The sequence below is a fragment of the Leucoraja erinacea genome, chromosome 22 (assembly GCF_028641065.1).
Source record: "Leucoraja erinacea ecotype New England chromosome 22, Leri_hhj_1, whole genome shotgun sequence".
Lineage (NCBI taxonomy): Eukaryota > Metazoa > Chordata > Chondrichthyes > Rajiformes > Rajidae > Leucoraja > Leucoraja erinaceus.
Genome location: NC_073398.1, coordinates 30,849,713 through 30,873,123, shown reverse-complemented (window position 1 = coordinate 30,873,123; position 23,411 = coordinate 30,849,713). Strand labels below are relative to the sequence as shown.

Sequence of the window (23,411 nt, the reverse complement as noted above, 5' to 3'; positions counted from 1 at the left end):
TTAACTACAGATTTGGGCCACACAGTGGCGCAGCAGTAGAGTTGCTACATTAGAGCACCGGAGACCCAGGTTCGATCCTGACCATGGTTACTGTCTGTACGGAGATTGGACGTTCTCCTGGTGACCACGTGGGTTTTCTCCAGGGGCTCCGGTTTCCTACCACACTCCAAAGACGTATAGGTTTGTAGGTTCATTGGTTTCAGTAAAATTATAAATCGTCCCTAGGGTGTGGGATAGTGCTAGTGTACGGGGCGACTGTGGTTGGCATGGACTCGGTGGGCCGAAGGGCCTGTTTCCACGCGGTATCTCTAAATCGTATCTCTGTATCTAAAGCTCCCATATGGTCTAGCGGTTAGGATTCCTGGTTTTCACCTAGGCGGCCCGGGTTCGACTCCCGGTATGGTAAGTGAAACTAATGCATTTCGTTGTCTCTGTACTGTACACTGACAATGACAATTAAAATTGAATCTGAATCGGAATTAAATTAAAATTGAATCTGAAATCGTGAAGGTTTGAAGGTGCTGTAAATTGTCCCCGGTGTGTAAGATAGAACTTGTGTATGGGCGAATGCTGGTCGGTGCAAAGGGCCTGTTTCCACGTTGTATATCTAAACCAAACTAAACTGTACCAAACCAGACTGAACTAAACTAAATTAAACTAAACTAAACTAAAGATACTCTCCTGTGGTGGACAAAAATGCTGGAGAAACTCAGCGGGTGAGGCAGCATCTATGGAGCGAAGGAAATAGGCAACGTTTCGGGACGAAACGTTGCCTATTTCCTTCACTCCATAGATGCTGCCTCACCCAGCTGAGTTTCTCCAGCATTTTTGTCTACCTTCGATTTTCCAGCATCTGAATAGAATAGTTTCTTTATTGTCATTGTAACATGAACCATGTACAACGAAATTTAAAAATGTCATCTGCAGTTCCTTCTCAAACATACTCTACTGGGAACATGCTTTCCCCAATTCGACGCATGGGACTTGAGCTTGTCCTTCTGTTCTGACCATTGTTCTGGTTCTCGTCCACTGAGGACCGAGTTGGATTCTGCTGCCATTGTGGTGCAAGCCATGGATATTGGTTTCTTGTCTGCGATCACACTTTGTGAATCAGAACTCGGATGAAGATCGATATCTTCAGAGAAGAAAATCGAAAGGGCTAAATAAGATTTAGCTGATCCTTCCTCATACCCTGTTCAGCCACTGAGCCTCTGTGTGCTGGCTGACACACACGCTTCGAAATAAAACTTTAATTCCCAGTGGTCAGAAGAACAAACCTTTGATTTGCATCCTGCTTTTGAAAGAGCAAAAAACATTCCAAAGTGATTTACAAGGAGTTTTATCAGACAGAAGGTGGTGGGAATATGGAACGAGCTGCCAGAGGAGGTAGTTGTGACAGGTACTATAGCAGCATTTAAAAGATACTTGGACAGGTGCATGGAAAAGAAAGGTTTAGAGGGATCTGAGACAAACGCGGGAAGGTGGGATTAGTGTAGATGGGGGTACACAAAAAAGCTGGAGAAACTCAGCGGTTGCAGCAGCATCTATGGAGCGAAGGAAATTGGCAACGTTTCAGGCCGAAACCCTTACGTTGCCTATTTCCTTCGCTCCATAGATGCTGCTGCGCCCGCTGAGTTTCTCCAGCTTTTTTGTGTACCTTCGATTTTCCAGCATCTGCAGTTCCTTCTTAAACACTTAGTGAAGATGGGGCTTGTTGGTCAGCATGGGCAAGTTGTGTCCAAGGTCCTGTTTCCGTGTCATATACCAACCTCTATGACATATGAAGGAGACACCAGGTCACAGGAAGAGAAACTATTGTGAATGGAAAGAGGGGATGAATCAATCAAATGATCAATTCCTTAATATAATCCATAATTTGGTTCTCCGACATGAGGCCAGAAGACCAGAACTTGCTCAAAGTGGCAAAGGTTTACTCAAAGTCTGAAGAAGGGTCCTGACCTGAATCGGTGCCTGTCCATGTTTCAGTTCAGCCTAGTTTATTGTCACAATAAAAGCTTTTGCCATCCAGAGATGCTGCTTGACCTGCTGACTTACTCCAACATTTATCCCTCAACCAGCACATGTACGGAGCTGACCTAAAGCCATGGTCAGAGTTGTGGCCATAAAGGGAGTGGTGCTTTACACCATCCAGCACGGTGGTACAGTGGTATAGTTACTGCCTTACAGCCACGCTTGCAGCTACGGAGACCCGCGTTCGATCCCAACTACGAGTGCTGCCCGTACGGAGTTTGTACGTTCTCCGCGTGACCGTGTGGGTTTTCTCCGGGTGCTCCGGTTTCTTCCCACACTCCAAAGATGTACAGGTATGTAGGTAAGGTACACAAAGATGCTGGAGAAACTCAGCGGGTGCAGCAGCATCTATGAAGCGAAGGAAGTAGACAATGTTTCGGGCCGATTTCCTTCGCTCCATAGATGCTGCTGCACCCGCTGAGTTTCTCCAGCATTTTTGTGTACCTTTGATTTTTCAGCATCTGCAGGTATGTAGGCAAGTTGGCTAGGTTAATTTTTGTTTTTTTTTAATTGTCCGTAGTGTGTGTAGGATAGTGTTAATGTGCGGGGATCGCTGGTCGGCATGGACTTGGTGGGCTGAAGGGCCTGTTTCCGCGCTGCATCTCTAAACTAAACTGGTCACCGCAATTCCTGCATTGAACAGTCAATGGCTGTGAGGTGCTGTTGGGACATCCTCAGATCATAATGGATACTTCCTACAGGTGCAAACCATCCCAGTAAAAGTGATAAGAATTTAAGTTCAACAGAAGGAAGTAAAAAACCAATTATTTTGTGACAGTGGACACAAAATGTTGGAGTAACTCACCGGGACAGTTAGCATCTCTGGAGAGAAGGAATGGGTGATGTTTCGGGGCAAGACCCCTCTTCAGACTGAGGGTCAGGGAGGGAAGAGGGAGTCTAGAGATATAGAAGGGTAAGGTGTGAAAATCAAAGCGGATTTTGCGTAAATCTTCTTCGTGTAAATAAAGTTGACATACTGAGGATGTCTGTGGGAGGATCCTGACCTGGTATCATCTATCTATCTATCTTCTATATAATGTTAAAACTGTGTGTGTGTGTGTGTGTATGTTTCTGCCTGACTTGTGGGTGCCAGACTTTGATTCGTTGCTACGCCAACACCAGACCCACAAATGCCCAGATTTTTTCCTTTTCGGTAGAGATTTCACTTTTCATTCCAAGTATCCACTCCTGATTAAATTTTGTTGTGTTTATGTACACATTTTAAATAAAATCCTTCTTCCCCCCCTACACCCCTCACTCACTCATTTCGTCGCCTCCTGCTGGCCAGCGACCATAACGGCTGCTGGCGCCCGCATCTCGCCTCAAATACGCCATTTAAAAATAGCCGCACTGCTGAGTCCTGAACGGCTTGAGTTGGAGGACCACGTCTCCCGTGGGGGCTACGGGTAGGGAACGGCTGCATTGGGGGAGCAGACCCAACGGGTCTGCACTTGGTCTAGTCTAGCTATATATTGCTGCCTGATCCGCTGAGTTACTCCAACACTTAGACATACAGTGTGGAAACATACTAGAGTCATACAGTGCGGAAACAGGCCCTTCAGTCCAACTTGCCCACACCAACCAGCATGCCCCATCTACACTAGTCCCACCTACCTGTTTTAGGCTCATATCTCTTTAAACCTACCCTATCCATGTACCTATCTAAAAGTTTCTTAAACATTGCAATAGCACCTAGCTCAACTACTTCCTCGGGCAGCTTGGCGCCCACCAACCTTTGTGTAAGAAAAGTCACCCCTCAGGTCCCCATTAAATCTTTCCCACCTCACCTTAAACCCATGTCCGCTGGTTCTCACCGTGTGTCTTTTTTGGTTGTAAACCAGCATCTGCAGTTCCTCGTTTCAACATTTTGGCTGCTCCACTGTGAAATCTGCTCATGGTACGCTGCCTTTCTACGGTAAATGTGGACTGTATGTGAATGCGTCCGCACCTTGCACTGCCTACATTGGTAAATGAGATGTGAACATTTTACCCATTATTTGCATAAATATTACATTTAGAAATGAGCAGCTTTGTATTGCATGTATAATAAATTGCCATTTATGAAGTTGTTTTTGCAAAGATTATGCTTTGACAACAGTATATGCTACACATGTCTGAGAATGAACCAGGCAATTTAATTATAATGAAACAGCTGATGATATGCAAATATTCAGTGTATAACTCGCAATACACATCAATTCAAAAAACAAACCTTGTGCACAGGTTCATGGGATTGGACAATAAACCAGTTGCTGACATTAGTCAGGGCCCATTAGGATAAATTTGCATTCTTTGTTCCTTTCCAGGCTGTGATATCATTGCCTCGGTAAGCATGTATCACCAGTGCTCAAAACTAAGTGACCTGTTAGAAACATAGAAACGTAGAAAATCTGTGCAGGAGTAGGCCATTCGGCCCTTCGAGCCTGCACCGCCATTCAATATGATCATGGCTGATCATCCAAATCAGTATCCTGTACCTGCCTTCTCTCCATACCCCCTGATCCCTTTAGCCACAAGGGCCACATCTAACTCCCTCTTAAATATAGCCAATGAACTGTGGCCTCAACTACCTTCTGTGGCAGAGAATTCCACAGATTCACCACTCTCTGTGTGAAATTTTTTTTTCTCATCTCGGTCCTAAAAGATTTCCCCCTTATCCTGTTATCCCTTGTTTGTGCGCTGTGGGCAGCTTGATTGTAATCCTGCAGAGTCTTTTCTTTCACTGGATAGCAGGCAAACAAAAGCTTTTCACTGTGTCTCGGTACACGTGACAATAATAAACGTAAACTAAATGAAGCAAAGAAGAGTCATCCAGATTGCTGATTTCTCTAACCCTTGCATTTTCCCCCCTCTCTCTGTCTCTTCCCCACCAAAGTTGTGGTACCAGCTTCACCGTCGTTGAGTCTCATTGCCTGTAACACGTTTTCACCCAGCACACAGCTAACAATGGCCTCTTGCCTTTATCATCGTTACTTTTTTTGCATATCTTTCATTCAAATATTCTACATCTCTCTATAATCACCACCTAGATATCTTGTTTCCCTTTCCCCTGACTCTCAGTCTGAAGAAGGGTCCTGACATTGGGGGAGTCCAGAACCAGGGCCACAGTTTAAGAATAAGGAGTAAGCCATTTAGAATGGAGACGAGGAAACCCTTTGTCTCACAGAGAGCGGTGAGCCTGTGGAATTCTCTGCCTCAGAGGGTGGTGGAGGCAGGTTCTCTGGATGCTTTCAAGAGAGAGCGAGATAGGGCTCTTAAAGATAGCGGAGTCAGGGGATATGGAGAGAAGGCAGGAACGGGGTACTGATGATCAGCCGTGACCCTCATTGAATGGCAAATTACCTGATCCTGGACCTATTGTCTTTCGACCCTAAAAGTCACCTACTTCCTTTCTCCAGAGATGCTGTCTGACCCGCGGAGTGCTTTTTGTGTCCATCTTTCGTGTTTTGGAAGTCTGACAAAGGCCATCCAGATAAGGATGGGAGATCACCCTCACTGTGAAGCACATGATTTTGTTTATGGCAGCCCAACTGTGTAGAGGTATGGAGTCAAACAGCATGGAAGCAGACCCTTCAGCCCAACTTAACCATGCTGACCATCTATGCTAGTCCCACCTGCCCGTGTTTGACCCAGATCCCTCTAAACCATTCCTATTCGTGTACCTGTCCAAAAGTCTTTTAAATGGTGTTCTGGTATATGTATCAACTACCTCCTCTGAGAGCTCATTCCATATACAGTATCAACCATCTGCTTCCGTTTATATTCACCTTATTCCCTCATCATGTATCTATACACTGTAAATGGCTCAATTGTAATCATGTATTGTTTTTCTGCTGACTGGTTAGCACACAACAAAAGCCTTACACTCTCCCCTGGTACACGTGACAATAAACTAAATTAAACTAAACTAAACTAAACTAAATTAAACTAAACAGCCTCCATCTATATGGCTGATGAGATTAGTCAAAACATGGGGGGGTGTAAGGGCCCTCTATCCTGAACTCTTCCGACATCTACGAATTTACGAGGATGTTGCCAGGACTCGAAGGTCTGAGCTATAGGGAAAAGTTGAGTTGGCTGGGACTCTATTCCTTGGGGCGCTGGAAGATGAGGGATGATCTTATAGAGGTGTATAAAATTATGAGAGGAATAGATCAGGTAGATGCACAGTCTCTTGCCCTGAGTATGGGGAATTGAGGACCAGGGGACATAGGTTTAAGGTGAAGGGGAAAAGATTTAATAGGAACCTGAGCGATAACCTTTTCACACAAAGGGCGGTGCGTGGATCGGGCTGCCAGAGGAGGTTTATAGTTTAGTTTAGAGATACAGTGCGGAAACAGGCCCTTCGGCCCACCGGGTCCGCTCCGACCAGCGATCCTCGCCCATTAACACTATCCTACACCCACAAGGGACAAGTTTTACATTTACCAAGCCAATTAACCTACAAACCTGTACGTCTTTGGAGTGTGGGAGGAAACCGATGATCTTGGAGAAAACCCACGCAGGTCACAGGGAGAACGTACAAACTGACAGCACCCGATAGTTATTGAGGCAGGGACTATTCCAATGTTTAAGAAAGGACAGGTTTGGACAAAAGTTTAGAGGTGACATGAGGGGGAACCTCTTTACTCAGAGAGTGGTAGCTGTGTGGAATGAGCTTCCAGTGGAAGTGGTGGAGGCAGGTTCGATTTTATCATTTAAAAATAAATTGGATAGGTATATGGACGGGAAAGGAATGGAGGGTTATGGTCTGAGTGCAGGTAGATGGGACTAGGTGAGAGTAAGTGTTCGGCATGGACTAGAAGGGCCGAGATGGCCTGTTTCCGTGCAGTGATTGTTATATGGTTATATGGAGGGATCTGGGCCAAAGACAGGTAGGTGGGACTAGTGTGGATGGGACACGTTGGCTGGTGTGGGCAGGTTTCCACGCTGTATGACCATGTCAAATGGATGAGAATCTGATGGGAATCCTTCCTGATCATGACCAAAGCAACCACAGACAATGTTGAGCATCCACTCCCCTCCCACACAGCCCACACACCCGCCCTCACCTACTGTTGGACTGAGATCAGCAAAGTCAGTACCAGGTGGAAGGTAAACGATGCCAACGTTGTGTCTCAGCTCCACAGTAACATGATTCATTTACCTGCCAACTCATGCTTTCTCACGCACTGCAGCCGCAAGCTAAAGGTAACCATCTATTTGATTTGTGTTGCTATGTTATCAGGCAAGTTGACACAGGGCGAAAGGAAAACCATAACGTTGATCCAGAAATGTTCACCGAAGCTCGATGTGAAGTGAAAAGACATTGATTTGAAGATGGGATTATGTGAAGTGCATATCTAATCCCAGTCGTAGTTCACAAGGTTTCTGCAAGAAATCATCGAGGGCATTTTAATCAGAAATGTCAGCAATAATGTTTCTCTTGCTTATCCTATGAAAACCATTAAAGGGCTGAAGAAGTTTTTTAAAGAAACGGATTTTCATTTTGGCATTGCAGCATTATATCTGCGGAATTCTCTGCCACAGAAGGTAGTTGAGGCCACATATATAGCGTAGAAACAGGCCCTTCGGCCCACCGAGTCCATGCCGACCAGCGATCCCTACACACACTGTGGACAATTCACATTTATACTTATAGAAACTTACAAAATTCTTGAAGGGCTGGACAGGCTAGATGCAGGAAGTTTGTTCCCGATGTTGGGGAAGTCCAGAACAAGGGGTCACAGTTCAAAAATAAGGGGGAAATCTTTTAGGACCAAGATGAGAAAAACATTTTTTACACAGAGAGTGGTGAATCTGTGGAATTCTCTGCCACAGAAGGTAGTTGAGGCCACAGTTTATTGGCTATATTTAAGAGGGAGTTAGATGTGGCCATTGTGGCTAAAGGGATCAGGGGGTATGGAGAGAAGGCAGGTACAGGATACCGAGTTGGATGATCAGCCATGATCATATTGAATGGTGGTGCAGGCTCGAAGGGCCGAATGGCCTCTACTCCTGCACCTATTTTCTATGTCTATGTTTCTATAGCACGCTATTTGACTCTGTAGATGTCGTGGCCGGTATTGCTCCACCTGGAATCTGCCGATTAGTTGCGGGTAAAACTGAACGTAGCGGGCAAGTTGGGGACACCCGCCATTCCCGTCAATGGCTGAAGTTGAGGAAGAGCTTCCTCCACACACTCCAGTCACTGTCGCCGTCTCCTCAAGTAACCAGACTAGCCTTGCGGGGGAAAAAAAACCGCAGCGAAAGCCACCACCACCACGTAAAGATGCCAATCGCAACCAAGGAACAGCTACCACCTGAAAGACCTGGAAATCCCTCAACAGGCTTCGTACAGGGATGGGCTGATGCAAGAACAACATAGCAAATGTGGCTATGCGGATGTGGCAGGCACAGAATGTGAATGTGGAACATCTGAACAATCCATGCCACACCTACTAGGATGTCCACTCCTTGGTGACCAATGCTGCCTGGAAAATCTAACGGTGGCAAACGGGAAGAATGTCCTCTGTGCAAGAGCCTGGTCGCACATTTGAAACATAGATGATGGACACGAAAAAATACTCAAAATGCTTGAGTAACTCAGCAGGTCAGGCAGCATCCTGGAGAACATGGATAGGTGATGTTTCAGGTCAGAATCCTTCTTCAGACCTGATTTTACAGGTCTTGTTGGTATTCCTGCTCTATTCATTCTTTGTCTAACTTTATAGCTTTGCATTTTTATTATTTTCTCCTACTTTGCTGTTGTCTATGTTTTTTTTAGTTTCAGAGATACAGCGTGGAAACAGGCTCTTTGGCCCACCAAGCCCACGCCGACCAGCGATCACCTATACACGAGTTCCAGCCTACGCAGAAGGGACAATTTTACAAAAGCCAAATAACCTACAAACCTGTACGTCTTTGGAATGTGGGAGGAAACTGGTGCATCTGGGGAAAACCCATGTGGTCACAGGGAGAATGTACAAACTCCGTACAGGCAAGCGTCCGTAGTCAGGTCTCTGGCGCTGTAAGGCAGCAACTCTACCGCTGCAACTGTCTGTTCTGCCCTGTCTCCTTCCTGCCCCACCACTATCTTTTTATAGGATAGTAATGATTGATATAGATGACAATCAGTAACGGGCCCAACACCGAACCCACTAGGTGCACCACTTAGTCACAGGCCTCCAGTCCAAAAAGCAACCTTCCACCATCGCCCTCTCCTTTCCATGAAGCCAATTTTCTTTCCATTGAACTATCTCTCCTTGGATCCCATGCAATATAACCTTCCAGAGCAGCCTACCATGCAGAACCTTGTCGTGTGCTTTGCTGAAGTCCACATGTACCACATCTACAGCCCTGCCCTCGTCGACCTTTTTGGTCACGTCTTCAAAGAACAATCAGAGTTGTGAGACACATACAAAACTACGCTGACTATCCCTAATCAGCCCATGTCTGCCTGAATGCCTGAACATCCTATCCCTCAGAATACTCTCTAGTAACTTTCTGACTACAGATGTTAAACTCACTGGCCTGTAGTTCCCAGCATTTTCCCTGCAGCCCTTCTTGAATAGAGGCACAACATTTGCCACCCTCCAGTCTCCCGGCACCTCCCCTGTATTTAAAGACGACTCGTAAATCTCTTACATTATATTCAGCTACAGCAGTTTGACATTTGCATTTTTTGAATACGTATAAATAAATAATTCTACTGGCAGTCTCAATCCATTTGGAGATCTCGGGTTAAGACCCCCAGAGTAATAGAATCCCATACCAACACATTAAGCCCACTTTCACAGAGAATAATTGCAAGGAGCCTCAGTACCTCGCGACAACAGAGTGGGGAAATGCGTACAGGCAAATGCCCACGCTGATTCTAATTCCATGCTAATCTAATTATCACTCCACACTGCAGACTTGACTGTCATGTCAATTCAACAATATTGGATTTACTTTCACGGAATTAACTCGATTTACAGAAGCATTGTGGGCTTTGCGTAAAAATGGGCAAGCCCGCATGAAAAAAAGATTATCGGCGCTTTCAGACCAGGGACTCCTTTGCCTGCCTTATTTCATTTTCTTGGGCTAATGGAAGCATCACGCACGTTGAAAATGGCTGCTGGGTTGTCTCAATATTTTCCTGGCAAAATATGATCTATTGTACAGTAATAAATCAAAGGCATGACTGCTTGTGGATGCTTCTGATCAACGGGAGCTGAGCTCTGATTTTCTTTCCTCTAAAGCAATTGACTTTCTATTTGCAAATAACCTTTTGTCATTTTTAATATCGCCTACAGCCAATGGGAAAAATCAAACCGTCCAAGTGATGATTTGTGGCCAGATGCAACTAATGCATGTTCAAGCGCTCTTGGTCACATCTCTGAAACCATCCGCATTGTCATCTTTAGCACTGTTTATTGCCCATTAAATTTTGCAACACCAAAAACATGCACAGGGAGGAGGTTCCATTTAAAGAGGCTGAGAGCGCGGTGGACAAAGATCTTTCCTGTCAGCCACCAGCACAATGCAAGGAACGGGAGGTACAGCAAACATCAAAGAAGGATCCAGCTGTGATCTCAATGAATGATAGAGCAAGCTGTAAAAGGCCTTACGATCCACCCCTGCCCCTATTTTCTAAGTTCTTCTTATGAGCTGCTTGGTTCAGCTCAGTGTACAGTCACATGAGGTTCAGTGAAAAGCTTTTGTTGGATGCTAACCAGTCAGCGGAAAGACTGTACATGATTTATGAAGGAAGGAATTGCAGATACTGGTTTATACCAAAGATAGACGTAAAATGCTCGAGTAATTCAGCGGGACAGGCGCTATAGGTGCTATAATAACATTTAAAAGGCATTTGGACTGGTACATGGATAGGCAAGAGTTGTGTGCCAAATCCAGAAATGCCTTTTTTCCTAGTAGGCTCAGCCACAAGCTTCTCTAAGATGCCATCACATGGGCCTACAAATTCCTTCTCTTGGGATCCAGTACCAACCTGATTTTTCCCTCTCGAGAGAAGGAAATGGGTGATGTTTCAGGTCGAGGATGGTTTATAGATGTTGCCCGTCCTGCTGAGTTACTCCAGCATGTTGTGCCGGTGCCTGATTTAGACAGGTGCATGGATAGGACAGGTTTAGAGGGACACGGGGCAAACGCAGGCAGGTGGGACTAGTGTAGATGGGACATTTGGGCATGTTGGACCGAGGGGCCCGTTTCAACATTGTATGACTCTATCACTATGATGACAATCGAGCTATCCGCAGTGTCCAATTACGTGATCTGTACACGGTGGTCAGCTCAATTGTAATCATGTACGCATAATCTTAATTTAGTGCAAGATAAAATCCAAATGTCCAAAAGGTTATGCGTTCACCCACTAGGAGGAGCATACTGGAGCCATCCATTCAGTCCTTCACACGGGGGAAGATTTTTGCACAGAGTAATGAGTACCTGGAACATGCTGCCTGGGGTTGTGCCAGAATCCATAGAGATGTTCGGCAATTTGAGCGCCCTGGAGAGGAAGAGACTACAAAAAGTAGTAAACACTGCCCAATCCATCATCGGCTCTGACCTTCCTTCCATCGAGGGGATTTATTGCAGTCGCTGCCTCAAAAAGGCTGGCAGTATCATCAAAGACACACACCATCCTGGCCACACACTCATCTCCCTGCTACCTTCAGGTAGAAGGTACAGGAGTCTGAAGACCGCAACGACCAGGTTCAGGAATAGCTACTTCCCCACAGCCATCAGGCTATTAAACCTGGCTTGGACAAAACTCTGAATATTAATAACCCATTATCTGTTATTTGCACTTGATCAGTTTATTTATTCATGTGTTTTGTAGTAAATGCCTACTATGTTCTGTTGTGCTGAACCAAAGCAAGAATTTCATTGTCCGATTAGGGACACATGACAATAAACTCACTTGAACTTGAACTTGAGCCCCATGGTTGTTGGGAAGAATATTCTTGAACCTGGTGGTCACGGTTTTCAGCCTTGTGGACCTTTTTCTCGATGGTAGGTGAAATGAGAACATGGCCAGGGTGGTTTGATGATGCCTTTTTGAGGAAGCACCTCCTGCAGATGCCTATGCTGGTGGGGAGGTCAGTAGATGTGATGGACTGGGGCAGTGGCTATAACTCTCTTCTGTAATCTCTTTGTACTCATTCGCAGTGGCCCCATAGCAGAAGCGTCCACGTCACGGGGCTGGAAACTGGAAGTATCCCGAGCTAATTCTGCTACCACCATCATCGATTGCGACGAGTGATGGCTCCCATGACAACAAACTCACTTGACTTGACTTGAGGTGTTCAACAGCCTTTTAGATAGAGACATTGAGACACGCACCAGAACAGAACATTGATATTCTCACGTGCAGCAGGGAATAGAGGGATACGGAGCACATATTGGAAGATGAGGTAAGGTTTAGGGCCCCAAAGAGAAAGGACTTTCCCCAGAGGGATTTGTGATTTCCACTACCTCCCATGGTTATTGAAACCTCCCTTCTACTGAGTTCTTGCAGATGGGGGGGGGTCACCAACACCATCCACAAATCCTGAACACAATATTCACCACCATATTCAAGTCCTACCATCCCTTTCAGAGATTCACTATTGTGGCCGATTCAAGACTGAGATGTCTACAACATTGTGGCCAGTTTATTCCTACAGTCCTGGCTGCACTGGGGCAGTGGGGGGTCCAAAAGACCTCTCCAGCAAATCTTTCTTTCCAAGTCCTCCCTGGATTTGTCTCTGGAATTTTTTCCTGGTTCTTGCTTCTCCCTCTATTTAAAAAAAAAAAAATATCTGCTCATATCTTCAAGGGGTAAAACGGCTCAAGAGGCACAGTGGTACAGTTGCTTCCTTCCTAGAGTTCGATCCCGACCACGGGTGCTGTCTGTACAGAGTTTGCTCGTTCTCTCCATGAACTGCGTGGGTTTTCTCCGGGTGCTCCGGTTTCTTCCCACACTCCAAAGACGTAGAGGTTTGCAGGTTAATTGGCTTTGGGAAAAAAAAAGTATATTGTCCCTAGTGTGTGTAGAACAGTGTTAGTGTACAGAGGAAGGGTTTCGGCCCGAAACGTTGCCTATTTCCTTCGCTCCATAGATGCTGCCATCACCCGCTGAGTTTCTCCAGCACCGTTGTCTACCTTAGTATACAGGGTGATGGTTGGTTGCCGTGGACTCGGTGGGCTGAGGTTTCCACGCTGCATCTCTAAACTAAACTGAACTCAAATAAATGGCACAAGGGAATCTGTGAGGTGTTGATCTGCAGGAGCCCCAGACAGGTTTAGAGCCCAGCAAGGGGATAGGTTTGCATTGCATGCTGAAACTTGTGATGGTGAATGTCAGCCAAGAGACTAATTTCAGAGTGGATTTGTTGTTCCCATTCCCTCAGGCAACATCCGTTCTCTTGTTGTCATCTGCCTCTCCTTCCCTTGTGAAGACTTTGGCCTTAATTAGGTTACTCACACTTAATGGTTCAGTGCCAGCAAGGCACTCGCAACCAGTGGTACCCCACCCCCTCCCAAGCAGATTTTGTTTTGTTTAGTTTAGAGATATAGCGTAGAAACAGGCCCTTCGGCCCACCGAGTCCATGCCGACCAGCGATCCCTACACACGCTGTGGACAATTCACATTTATACTTATAGAAACTTACAAAATTCTTAAAGGGCTGGACAGGCTAGATGCAGGAAGTTTGTTCCCGATGTTGGGGAAGTCCAGAACAAGGGGTCACAGTTCAAGAATAAGGGGGAAATCTTTTAGGACCAAGATGAGAAAAACATTTTTCACACAGAGAGTGGTGAATCTGCGGAATTCTCTGCCACAGAAGGTAGTTGAGGCCACAGTTCATTGGCTATATTTAAGAGGGAGTTAGATGTGGCCCTTGTGGCTAAAGGGATCAGGGGGTATGGAGAGAAGGCAGGTACAGGATACTGAGTTGGATGATCAGCCATGATCATATTGAATGGCGGTGCAGGCTCGAAGGGCTGAATGGCCTACTCCTGCACCTATTTTCTATGTTTCTATGTTTCTATACTGAGCCAATTCACCTGCAAACCTGTTCGGCTTTGGAGTGTGGGAGGTAACTGAATCACCCGGAGAAAGTCCGCGCAGTCATTCGGAGAACGTGCAAACTCCGTACAGACAGCACCCGCGGTCAGGATCGAAGAGTCAGCGAGATATTAGTTCGCAGACAGAAACAATCTGTATCGTAAAGGTCGAAAGAAATCCTAACTAAAGGGTACTTTGAAGAGAAGGGACTCTCTGTTATCACCACACACTGTAGCTTGCTGTATATGTCAGGAAGCAGAGATGCAGTTAGTCATTTATTATTGAACATTATCCCCAACTTTGCCTGTGTTGCATCATGTCTGAGTTTGATGAATAGATTGGTGATGCATTATTAATTTTCAATACCAGGCCAGGAGTGTTGTCAATTAGGGATAGTGTCTGTATTTTGATGGGGACTAAATAAGGACACTCACTACTGCACAGATACTTTAGCAATCGTTCATCACTGAGCAGGGGGAAGTGTGGCAGACAAGAGGATCCACAGTCTCCGCCTTGCATTCATTGCCCTGGGTCTTCCACAGCCAGTTGACATTTGTACCCTGGGCTGAACGGCAGTAACTGCTGCGGAACTCCAGGGGTCTCCACTCTGAGCTCCTCAATGTAACAACTTCAAACCAAGGGCAGCACGGTGGTGCCAAAAATGCCCCTGTCCCACTTAGGAAACCTGAATGGGAAACCTCTGGAGACTTTGCGCCCCACCCAAGGTTTCCGTGCATTTCCCGGAGGTTTTTGTCAGTCTCCCCACCTGCTTCCACTACCTGCAACCTCCAGCAACCACCTGCAACCTCCGGGAACTGCACGGAAACCTTGGGTGGGGCGCAAAGTCTCCAGAGGTTTCCATTCAGGTCTCCTAAGTGGGACAGGGGCATTATTTGAGAGTCCCGGGTTCGATCCTAACTACAGGTGCTTGTCTGTACGGAGTTTGCACGTTTGCGTGGGTTTAATCCGGGCGCTCCGGTTTCCTCCCACACCAAAGATTTGTAGGTTAATTGGCTTTGGTGAAAAAAAGTATATTGTCTCTAGTTAGGGTTCAGGGTGATCGCTGGTCGGCGTGGGCCGAGGTTTCCACGCTGCATCTCTAAACTAAACTAACTGTAATGTGCAGGGGTCGCTGCTCAGTGAGGACCTGGTGGGCCGAAGGGCCTGTTTTTGCTGTAGCTCTAAACTAAACTTCCACAGGGAGATGCTGATGTACTGCCACTTTCCAGTTAAACAATAAAGAATCATTCCTAGCCGCATTGACATCATGTGTGGAGCAAATATCAATTTAAGGAAGATGTCCCTGCTTTTCTTGCAATGATCTAAAGTACTCATGAATGAATCAGACAGCCAGTGTCGCCTCTTCACATTATCTTTCTCCTTCCATGCAGCAGTCAATGCATTCCGCACTTAATACCCAATACACAAATTTCTTAATTCAAGTTGAACAAAGCCAGTTCATGTCATCGGCAAGAACCTTTACAAGAGATTCCTGCCGGTCATTGGCTTTTCTGAAGGATGGTTTTTGGTTTTTCTTCCCTGTAGTTCAATTTGAATTTTTTTGTTTTAACTTTTATGATGTTTCTCTCGAGGGAATCCTCGAAGGATGGTTTTAGTCTGATGCGCTGCTTATGGTTTTCTCATCTGGTGAGAAGATGGTGCCAATGATGCTAAGGCTATGAGTCTAATCCTCACTCTGATTGGAAACACTGATTGAACTCATTGCTAGACTTCTTCTTGTTTCAAAGGACAAAGGACATTTATTGTCACATACACCATTTCTTGTGTAGTGAAATTTGAGTTGCCATTTGCAGCCTACCAATAAAAGTTCCCACTGTGAGGGAAGGCAACAAAGTCCAGTCCTTCCCTCTTGTTCACCCCATAGTCGGGGCCTATTTGAGGCCTCCGCAGTCACCACAACGGCAGCCCGATGTTTCAGGCCCTCTTGCCGCATGATGGAGCATCGGCTTCGGGAGAACACTCTTCAGCGGCTTGGATGTCTGGGGGGGTGGATACAATACAATACAATACCGTTTTGTAACGGGTATAGCTTGGACCCAATAGCAGCGCAGAATCAGGCAGGTATAATTGGTAATGAACCTTATAACGATACTGTAACACAGAGTAGTAACACAGGAATAGGTACACCGTACTCACACAGAGGCTCAGGATTGAGCGAGGGTTCTGAAGAGGGGCAGGCAGGAGACGTAGTCAGGGTAGCGGAAGATCCAGTAACCAGGAGATCCAACACACGATGCAAACAAACCAGCGAGGGACAGACGAAAGGAGAGTCGAAGTCAGGCAGGAAGTCGAGGAGCCGTTGCAGGGATACACCAATCAGCCCAGGAGAGAGGCAGACAGAAACCAGGAGGTCGGGGACAGAAGGGTGAGGTGCTATCCGGGAAGACAACAGGACGGAATGGTCAGGGGCAGGCAGGTTCGAATCCCTGTAGGCAGTCGGGAAATTGCTGGAAAGTCTTGCATGAATGCTGAGAACAATCTAGCATTGAGTGAATGGTGAGGAGAGTCTATATACCGGGTTAATTGGTGATCAGAGGCAACTGAGTGCAACAGGTGAGGAGAGTTAGGCTGATGAGAGGGGAGTGGCAGGCAGGCAGGTGAGGAGAAGGAGGGACCGGTGGAAAAGTACTGGGAGGTGAAGTGGATGAGAATGAGGAGAGGGCAGACTGTGACACATTTATTTGTCATTTGATCCCCACATGAAGTTCAAACGAAATTTGGTTTCTGCAGTCATACAAGAAAAGGACCAATACACACACCAACACAATTTACACAAACATTGCAACCTTCACGTGGTCCGCCCTGTTTCGACTAATGCAATCAACTCGACGTGCGCAAACGGAAGATCAAATAGAACAAGTTGTCCACAACTTTAGGCTGTCCACGCCACACGAAAGAAGAAGAAGAAGATGATGTCTGGAACAGCCGTTTGCAGCCAGAGACTGTGGCTCCCGAAGTCCACAGGCCGCGCTGATCGGAGCTACAACACATGGCGATCTCGGCGAGAGATCCCGGGCTCCACGGTGTTTAAAAGTCAGCCCCGCCGCCGCTGCAGTACGCTCCGTAACCGCAGCTCCGCGATGTTGGGAGTCGGGGGTCTCACAGTGAGACCACAATGGCCTATTTCCATGTTGTATCTTTTTATACTTCTACAACTGTACGACGTCTTTGCCTGTGAAGTACTCTGGATCATCCAGAGAACAAACAAGTGCCGCAAGAATATGGCATAGACGTTGTGATATCTACCTCAGCATCCATGTACACTTGTTCTATTCTACAGATTAGGAACAATTTACAGAAGCCCATTATTCCACAAACCTGCACATCTTTGGAGGGTGGGAGAAAACCGGAGCACTCAGTGAAAGACCATACAGTCACAGGGAGAAAGTACAAGCTCCATACAGCATCCCCTGTTGTCAAGGTTGAACCCAGGTCTCTGGCAATGTTAAGGCAATTGCCGCCTGGCCCACTTAGGCTATTTTTAGACGACTGCCGGCGACTGCCATCGTCGTAGCAGATTGCCGAAAAAAACGGCGACTGGACTCCCCCCTTCGACATAAAATGTGAAATAGAATCATTACTTTAACACCAAAAAAAACCCCGAAGTTAGCACCGGCGACAACCTACGTTAACCTGGCGACAACTACGACAGCACTTACATCAGGAGAAGTCAAGCTACGCTCATTGGCGTCAAGCCCATTGTCGCCGACTGTCTCCGAAAATGTTTCACCGTGTTGAAAATCCAGCGGGGACCAGAAAGATGCTACGACTCTTTGGGCGACTGAGGAGACAACTCACGACCATCCATGTGACACCCCGGCGACCATATGGTGACTAGTCGCCTGTAGTCGCCAAAAAAATAGCCTACGTGGGCCAGGCGGCAACACTGCTGTGCCACTGTGCTGACCAAATATTAACTTTCATCCTTTTTCTAAAAATGCTGCCTGACCTGCAGAGTATTTCTACCATTTCTGTCTTTAACAACTGATAATATTCTATCAGCTTTCCTATTTATTTACAGACCCTGCAAACTAGTCTTCTTGAAGTTGGGAGGGAGAGATAGATCAGCCGTGATTGAATGGCGGTTGACTTGATGGGCCGAATGGCCTATTTCTGCTCCGATTACATGGACATGAACATGAAGTTATGTATTAGATTCCTCTGCATCTTAAAGTTCTCCAACCCCCTTCATTTGGATAATTTGATTCTTATTTTCAATTGTTCCTGCAAACATGAATCATTTCACATCTCCCTACTTTATACTCTGTACATGATACCATTATACTCAGTCTGAAGAAGAGTCTCGACCCAGATCATCACCGTGTCTTTCTCTCCAGAGATGCTGCCTATCGCGCTGAGTCATTTTGCGTCTATCTTCGGTGTAAGCCGGCATCTGCAGTTCCTTCCAATGCATTATACTCCGCTTGCCACATCTTTTCTGGAACTCTCTGCCACAGAGGGTAGTTGAGGCCAGTTCATTGGCGCCTAGATGTGGCCCTTGTGGTAAGGGGATCAGGGGGTATGGCGAGAAGGCAGGTACGGGATACTGAGTTGGATGATCAGCCATGATCATATTGAATGGCGGTGCAGGCTCGAAGGGCCGAATGGCCTACTCCTGCACCTAATTTCTATGTTCTATGTTTCTATGTTTCCCCACTGCCTTAGTGTCTGTGTTTGTCTTCTCTATCCTCTTCACAGCTTACGTTGCAGACTTACTTTGTGTCATCAGTAAATTTAACAACCAAAGTTACATTCAAGCAAACTGTGGAAAGTTGTGGTCCCATCAACAATGCCTGGCCTCCCTGTGTTATCGATGTTGATTTCAGTTGCACTACATCAAACTTCCTCCCCTTGTTTGTTCTAAAATTGCTTTCAGTGCCGCCTGACTCCCCCCTTGGCCATTTCTGATTTATTCTCTTCAGTGGACTGTCAGTCTTATTTCTTGACCCTGACCCTGGATTTTGACCCCTCACCCCGATCCCTTCATGAAAATGAAATTATCGCATCGAGTTCCGCAAAATGCCTTCCACGTCCTTCTTTTAACTGCGGTTCCAGGGGGCATAGGGGACCCTTTAGCAAGAAAGGATGGGGCTTAATAGCAGAGTTGTTGTGGCAGGCAACACATTCCACTTCAGCTGATCAATCATTGCCGGGAAACAAACAGCACTCCAAGTTTGTGCACTGAGCCTGATGTGCTATAAAGACACAATTAGTGTCAAGCACTAAAACCCATTAACTTATGCATTAGACCAGCGTTCATCCCATTGTGACTGAGAAAGCTCTACCTTACTGACCAGGGGGACCTACCTTCATCACTGCAGGATAGAGTGGGCAGACAAAGACTCAAGGGGCTTACAGCACTGAAGATGCATGGGTCTGGTGTGCCTCTGGTGCACCTGGATTGTTGGCAGAATCTGGTAACTCTAATTCCATTTGTACGCTCATCTTCCCCCCCCCCCCTCCTTTATATTCCCCCTTTTTTAATTCTCTGGGTGATTGTCCTCGCAATAGGTTTTTTCTTTCTATTGATTCACCCGTCTTTAGTACTTTAGTAATTTACAACATGGATTTGCTCGCACACCGAGTCCATGCAGACCAGCCATTACCCCGTATACGAGCACCATTCCCACACACTGGGGGCAATTTACAATTTTTTACTGAAGCTAATCGACCTACAAACCCGCATGTCTTAGTGTGGGGAGAAATCGGAGCACCCAAGGAAAACCCGCGCAGTCACACGGAGAACGTACAAACTCCAAACAGACAGCATCCGTAGCCAGGATCGAACCCGGGCCTCTGGCGCTGTAATGCCCCTGTCCCACTTAGGAAACCTGAACGGAAACCTCTGGAGACTTTGCGCCCCACCCAAGGTTTCCGTGCGGTTCCCGGAGGTTTTTGCCAGTCTTCCTGCCTGCTTCCACTACCTGCAACCTCCAGCAACCACCTGCAACCTCCAGGAACCGCACGGAAACCTTGGGCGGGGCGCAAAGTCTCCAGAGGTTTCCATACAGGTTTCCTAAGTGGGACAGGGGCATTAAGGCAGCAGCTCTACCGCTGAGCCACTCTGCCGCCCATTTTTCTGACGAGATACATTTATAATCGTTTGGAGATAAGCCTGCACTATTTAGAAAGAAGAAAGCTCAGGACATCCCACCAATTGCCGGAAAATCGGTGGTGGACCTGTATTGAGATAGAGCTTCAACCATGATGGGACTTAGTGGCATAGAGGCTTGAAGCTCCGGCTCCTGTTTTCCTAATTATTTATGTTCTATAATTCGCTGTTGTTAGTGGGAGTTTTTGGAGAGTACACAGACTGTTGGTTTGTCTGCATTTAATAGGTAATTCATTTGGATGCTCTCAATCCGTTTAGAGATATCTAATGTGAATCCATTAGGTCAACTCAGTAGAAACTACTCCCCCTGTCCTCATGTTGCAGAGATGTGCATCAGAGATTCTTGTTTACACTTTGTATCCACAATCGTCCTCCCTGATCTGGAAGTTAAAGCCTCCACCAATAACCTACACTGAGATGTCAAATTAGGCCCTTGCATCTTGTGGCTTCTTTCTTCTTTTATTCATCACAGAAATGTATTCAATTATTAAAAAATAATATTTACAATATAATAAAACAAAACAGATCCCACCACCATAATACAAGACAAACAAATATACTAAATAAACGACTGTACAGCTATGTTACAAGGATGCACTGTCAAGGATGCATTCCACCTCCAGCGGTCCCGGATATGAGCCAGGGGAAACGTGGACAGCGTGTAGTCCCTCTCTCACACCACCCGGGCACGGACGTAACCCCGGAAAAGGTGCGGGCAGCCGGCGCAGGCAGAGCCCTCTTCTGCCTGGTGCTGTGACTCACGGATGGCCAGCTTGGCCAGGCCCAGGAGCAACCCAAACCAGGGTATCTTAGGCCCAGCCCTCTCCCCTATGTTGCATCTTGTGGCTTGGAGTTGTAGCCTCGAACCCAAGGCCAATGAACCGTGAGAGCAGAGCAGAATATATACTGATGATGATGATGATATTCTATTGTCACCCGCATTTACAGCTCAGTTTATTGTCACGTGTACCGAGGTACAGTGAAAAGCTTTAGTTGCGTGTGACCAGCCAGCGGGAAGACAGTAGATGATTACAATCGAGCCATTCGCAGTGTACAGATACGTGGTAAGGGATAAACGTTGAGTGCAAGGTGAAGCCAGCGAAGTCCGATCAAGGATAGTCCGAGGTCATAAAGTCATAAGGAATAGTAGCAGAATTAGGCCATTCGGCCCATCAAGTCTACGACACCATTCAATGGCTGATCCATCTCTCCCTACTGACCTCATTATCCTGCCTTCTCCCCATAACCAGCTAGGTGCAGTGAATTTTTTTTTTTGAAACACAAAATACACAAAAGAGTTACAAAAAAGTACTCCTCCCCTTCATCCCCCCCCCCCCCCCCCCCCCCCCCCCCCCCCCCCCCTCCACCCGCCGGACCCCCCCCTTTGGTCTCGGCGACCTCCAACCACCTCCCCACGTCGGGTTCCCCTTTGTTCACAGTGACGCAGATTGTCCACCTCGGCCTGACCTGAGATGTTCTGAGGGAAGGCAGGGCCCGTTCAATACTTCAGCTCAGCTTGCTCCTAGATTATTTTGCTTCTGTTCCTTTGGTTCTGGTCCCTGGGTAAGGTGGGCATTGCACCCCATTTGAAGAGCACTGGAGCCCATTTCATGCTGATTCCAACACGTGGCCCAGGAATCTCCCCAAGGAAATGGGGTACGGATATCTGGCCAAGCCAAGCGGAGATTTCCGGCCTTGTCCAACCCAGGGCTGATATCACAAAGGGTGATTCAGCACCATACACTGGAATGAGTCAGCAGCTTCGGGCGGAGGAACAAGGAGCTTCTGTTGTACAAGCGTGTGTGTTCCAGCTTGGAGATGAGCTATGTCGGTGGGCTCAGGCCTGTCCCTGCATCAGATGGTAAAGAAGTGTTGACACTGTTGCATTCTGCTCCTTTTCTACTGAAGCTGAGGGGGGAGAGGGCTTAATTCAATGGAATGAAACTGATAATAGACACAAAAAGCTGGAGTAACTCAGCGGGACAGGCAGCATCCCTGGAGAGAAGGGATGGAACTGATATGTGGCAGCTCACAGTCTCGGCCGAGCTTTCCAAATAAATGTCTGGCCCAATAACAAATTACCAGTCAGATGTCCAATGTTTTAATTTGCTATCTGGTCACTAGTTCCGTTTAGTTTAGAGATACAGTGGGGAAAGACCCAATGGACCACTGAGTCAGCACCGGCCAGCGATCCCCGCTGGAGTCAGGATCAAACCTGGCCTCTGGCGCTGTAAGGCAGTAGCCCTACCGATGCGCCCTGTTTATCGTTTGAATTTTTAAAAAATTCACATTCTCTGATACCTGTACATTGTTTTTAAATAATTGAGTACACAGCTGTAGGCCGTGCCAAGGATGTGCTGCTTCCGTGCTGATTTTTTGCACGCAGCTCAGAGGAGCCTTTAGTATCCCTGAGTCTCCGAGCCTCTCAAATGAGAAATGGCCAATGTCTAAACAACTTCCTTCCAGTGTTAATGGCTTTATGCGGTTTTAATCATCTCCAAAGCCCATGATGCGACTGACTAAACACCAACCAACAGCAAACCATTGAATACAAAATGAGCTGTGCATCCCACTTTCAATGCAATATATAATAAAGAATGACGATGTCAACAATTTGCATTTATATAGGATTTTTAAATGCAGCAAAACATCCCAAGGTGCTTAACAAGTGCGTTGTATCCAAAAAGCAGCACTCTGCCACGTAAAAGCTCGTTTAGCCAGATGACCAAAAGCTGGATCAAAGGGGGGGAGGTTTTAAGGAGCAGTCTGTCGGGAGGAGAGAGAGGTTCAGAGATGTTTCAGAGTTAGGCCGAGAGCAGAAAATATCATGGCCACCAACGGTTGAACAATGACATTCGGGAATTTGCAACTGCCCAGTACTGATCAAGCACATTTGGGCGGCACGGTGGCGCAGCAGTAGAGTTGCTGCCTTATTATGCCCTTGTCCCACTTAGGAAACCTGAACGGAAACCTCTGGAGACTTTGCGCCCCACCCAAGGTTTCCGTGCGGTTCCCGGAGGTTTTTGTCAGTCTCCCTACCTGCTTCCACTACCTGCAACCTCCGGCAACCACCTGCAACCTCCGGGAACCGCACGGAAACCCTGGGCGGGGCGCAAAGTCTCCAGAAGTTTCCGTTGAGGTAGGACAGGGGCATAACAGCGCCAGAGAATTGGATTCGATCCTGACTACAGGTGATGTCTCATTTAGTTTCGTTTAGTT

The 23,411-nt window shown here is 46.7% G+C and overlaps 1 non-coding gene across 1 annotated transcript; it reads left to right on the top strand.

The window, feature by feature from the left end:
* Nucleotides 1-334: 334 nt before the first annotated feature.
* Nucleotides 335-406, top strand: trnae-uuc (transfer RNA glutamic acid (anticodon UUC)). The gene has a single exon. It is a non-coding gene; the product is annotated as a tRNA-Glu (tRNA).
* The last annotated feature ends 23,005 nt before the right edge of the window (nucleotides 407-23,411 follow it).